At 37.7% G+C, this 4310-nt stretch overlaps 1 non-coding gene across 1 annotated transcript; it reads left to right on the forward strand.

Annotated features, from left to right (window-relative positions):
* Positions 1 to 2527: 2527 nt before the first annotated feature.
* LOC147753344 (U5 spliceosomal RNA) lies at positions 2528 to 2643 on the forward strand. Its single transcript, XR_015311472.1, has one exon. It is a non-coding gene; the product is annotated as a U5 spliceosomal RNA (small nuclear RNA).
* Positions 2644 to 4310: the final 1667 nt, after the last annotated feature.

Raw genomic sequence — 4310 nt, forward strand, 5'->3', positions numbered from 1 at the left:
GGAAATAAATAGCTTGCGATACGATGCACAAGGAATCCAATATTTTGCCTTCTTTGCTCTTCTGAAGAATAACTTCCTGTTACCTGAATGAAAAGGAAATTATCTTCAGAATGCTACTGATTGTAGAATCCTTTCTAGTAATGCCTCTGACCCAAATCAACGACTGCTGCGCTGTGTCAGGATTGCCATCGCTTGAGACTCACACGTCAACAAAAACACTATTCAGCCATTAGATATATTTAAACAGTTCTAAAAGTATATCAGGTTACCTTTCAATTAGCGTCATTATTTTACATATTAGTATTTTATAATTAACGTGATCAATTTAGCGTGAAAAAGAGTCATCTACTTCTGCAGCAAAAAGGCCGTGCCTGTCTGCTTGTCGGACCTAAAATGACCTGTTGAAATATTCGGATTGGGCATATTTTTTTGTGCTCTAACTCTGGAACAGTTCGCATTGAAGATGAAAGTACTTTTGTTTTTAGAGGGATAGGTTCGTTTTTCTCATAGAGCTCAATGTTAATTTGGTTGATCGTAAACCGCCGGCCGCAGCCTCTTTTGGATCTTCCACGTTTGAAAATGACGACCTACTGCCTGTTATAAGCACAAAGGCGGCCACCAGCATCGCCCGCACTTATATATAACCTAATACACAAATATACGTTTCTGTGAAAAAATATATTGCTTGAACAAATGCGCTCAGTTTGTGTTCTATGAATAAGTGTGTGCAACGTGTATTAGACAAAAAAAATTGCGCTTAAACCCTATTATGGAAGAAACTATTAGATTTTAGCTAGGGAGTAGCTGGCTTCTATACGAAGGGTTGTCTTTAGCATGAAAATAATGAGCCTTTTAAGAAAGTGAGATAAATTTAGTGAAATAGCAGAGCAGTTGTGGGGTGAAGCCTGGGGTATGGTGCTCAAAACCGGGTCGTCCTAATATTGTGAGCATACGGTATTTAGCGTAAATCCAATATAGCATCGTATTTGTTTGCTTATGCAACAATACAGTAAAAATATGTAAGTAATCATTGCAAAACAAATCTAAGAACGATAAAAAGTAATTTAAGCTTTCGTAAGGTCTAGAAACGAAATCAGTATACCAACCGAGAGATATCATCTGATTACTTCTTTAATGCAAAAAATGTCACCACTTATTAATAAAAAAAAAAAAATATTTCTTAAAATATAGGCCTTGGTGACGTCCCAATAAAAGAGGCAATGCACCAACGAAAGTATACAAAATCCTCATGAATGCTCCTCATATCTTCATTTAGTCTATTATGTGCAACTATAAATCAGAAAAATAGATAAAATAAACAAATATTTACGCCTTGCTAAGGCGGGATTAATCTTTCTGTAATATAGAATGTAAATATCTCTTACGTAAAAAAAAAACGCTCACAAATCTGAAGGCTTCTGTTAATCATAGTACCATGGAGTTAGCGAAAAGCCATTCGATTTACCTACGGTCCTGAGAGGACAAACGACAACTATCTGGAATTACTGGAACGGAGTCTCAGGAACGGAGTCGATTAACTAACACTGAAAAAATCCCACAATGACCTCGTAGGAAGGCAGCAAAGTTCAACATATCATGAAAGATCAACTTAAAGTTGTCTAAAACTTCTGCTGAGTATACTAAAGCAGGCTGATGAATTTACGGAAAAAGACATAAAAAGTTAGCTGTTCATTTGTAGTTTACGTGAGGTTGGATGTGAAATTAGTTAAATCAGCAACAAAACAGGTGCGGGGCGAAATCAGCGACTCCGTCGAGGGCTTTCCAATAGCATAAAATGTTCAGATTTGCATTTTCTTCTTCATCCCATACTGTAACATCAATGATGGCCACTGGAAGCTTTAATATTGTAAACATTTTTAAAAAAAAAAAAACAATTCTTCATTGCTATAGATCGCGCGTAAGTTGTACATGTCACACAGCGTTTATTTGCGGGTTATGATTGACGCTCATCAATAGATTTGTCATTTGTTTATAGATCAGTAATATATAGCAGGTGCTGTATAGAGATATATTGAGTTCATGCGCAAACACAAACCGTTTTCTTGCAGAGGGAAGGCCAGATCAAAGAAATGTGCTTTACACCTTACGGCTATTTATTGTTTTGTTCAGCTCATAAATGCCTACATCGAGTAAAATTAAATAACAGTTTTAAAACCATGTCGCGTTATCGTTTTTCGATCTGCTTTGATTGAAAAGTTCCAAAATCATAGGTCAGCAGTCTTGACACGGTCAAATTGCGCCAGAATTTCCGTTATTTTTCGAGCGAGGATCGTCTGCTCTTACTATTAATTTCTTCTAAATTTTGTTATATTATCACTACTACGTTAAAATAAATTCATTTACGGAGTTATAGAATTTATTTTTGCCCTTATTTCATTAGGCCTTAAAATATGCAAGCCAATATCCGTTTTTTCAAATCGAATACCTTGCTCTTGATATCATCTTGTAACCCAGCCTGTCCCGATACCCAAACCGCTATTGGTCCCTGCTGCAACTACTGTGAGCATAGCTCAGGCCTCCTAGCAGACACGAATATGCGTTTCGCCTTTTACTAAACGCATCCGTGCTGGGGGGCACTCACAATGAGCCGTGAAGGTAATTTTTGTGGCCCCGTTATGGGGCACCCTATTAAAACCAAAAAATATGTAAGTTATATAGGTTTGCGGTGATTACTGAGTCTTCGTATCTGAGCCGCTTCGGAAGAGACTCGTAAAACATGTTGCTGAAAATTGTTTCACGTCTACCACTTAGTCTTCGTATGTGCGTTTGTTAAGGTTATACTGAATAATGTCAGGTGTTTTTTTTGGTTTCTTACATTTTATTTAGTCCTTATGTTGAAATCAGGAGAAACAAAACTGTGGTTTTGTTGTATTAGTTCCCTTATATACATATAGTATTTAATAATGTTTAGAGTACAATATTTGTTTTAGACTTTCTCCAACTCGTTTCTGTGCATCGGACGAACTGCATGTCGGCCTTTGTGCCTGTATTTTATAAGACACGCACAAGGTGCGCATGGCACGCATGGCGATTTCGAATGGAGGCCTCTAGGTAAACAAACATATGCATTGTTGGCGAGAAGCGTAACGCTTAGGTTAACGCTGGCTAGCGCCAGCCTGCCGGATCGAGTCCCGTGGAAAAAACGTGGGAAAACTTCTTCTCTGCGTATCGTATCACTACTATGCCCGTGGCCTGCTAGAAAAATGGCCCTCACCCAATAACACAGAACGTCAAAAATTATGAACGTCAGGTGATGCTTCAGTGGCCGTGTGTCTGCCTACCTGTGAGCGTTAAGGGCTCATGTGACGTGAATTTTAGAGGAACGATTAGTTACGTGCTGGTGGTCAACGGTCTAATATAATGAATAATGGCAACTCCTAATTCAAAACACGAACACAAGGACTTTGTTTGAGCTACTTAGTAATAAGCTTGTTCTACTAGGTTCTGTATTGAAGTATCTGAATAAATAAGGAAAAAAGTCATTTTAAAAGTCATATTATAAAAGATATTTATTGACATAGTATATATATATATATATATATATAATATATATATATATATATATATAAAACAATAGTGTTGGTTTTTTAGTTTATGTAATTATACCTGCACTCTGTGCGGTGTCAGGTGCCAAGAAAGGACGGACATGCTAAAACAGACTACTCCTTTGCACTAAATAGCATTATTAGCATACCTATAGCTACAAAAAATTTTCTTGGGTCATATGTATTTTAACTGTTTTCATAGCTGATTCTCCATTGGCCATTCAATAGGCTTTGCTATATGCGAGCCTTCGCTCATATGTATTTTGCTGGGTTACAACCTAACCTTTGTCTGATGGAGGACATTTTCGAAACACTTCCCGCAGCTGTTTTCAAAAACAATGCCGACGGCATGTAACAAACGGAGAACACTTAACGATCATTTCAAACAAAAGGAAACGCAACACGCCACAACGCTGTTCATCCTTGAAAACTTTCAGTCGGACATTTTTTTTGGAAATGCCGCAAGGTAACCGTTGTTTACAATGTACGCCTGTGGAGCCACTGAATCGACCGAAGTCTAGAATGAAGACATTTACTTGAGACCTTATTTACATGAATTTATTGGCCTACTGCCTTCTACTATGCGAAGTCCCTGCTTCAAAATGTAAAACAATGAGCGTCTAGATTATTACTCATTAGTACCTCAGCTCAAGCCGAGTGGTTGTTTACTTGCCGTCACCGGCCTCCATTTTTTTTATACCCACTTCTTGCTAGTCACTGAAAATCACCATGGATTTAACACAG

Source organism: Varroa jacobsoni, unplaced genomic scaffold, assembly GCF_002532875.2.
Source record: "Varroa jacobsoni isolate VJ856 unplaced genomic scaffold, vjacob_1.0 scaffold_549, whole genome shotgun sequence".
Classification (NCBI taxonomy): Eukaryota; Metazoa; Arthropoda; class Arachnida; order Mesostigmata; family Varroidae; genus Varroa; species Varroa jacobsoni.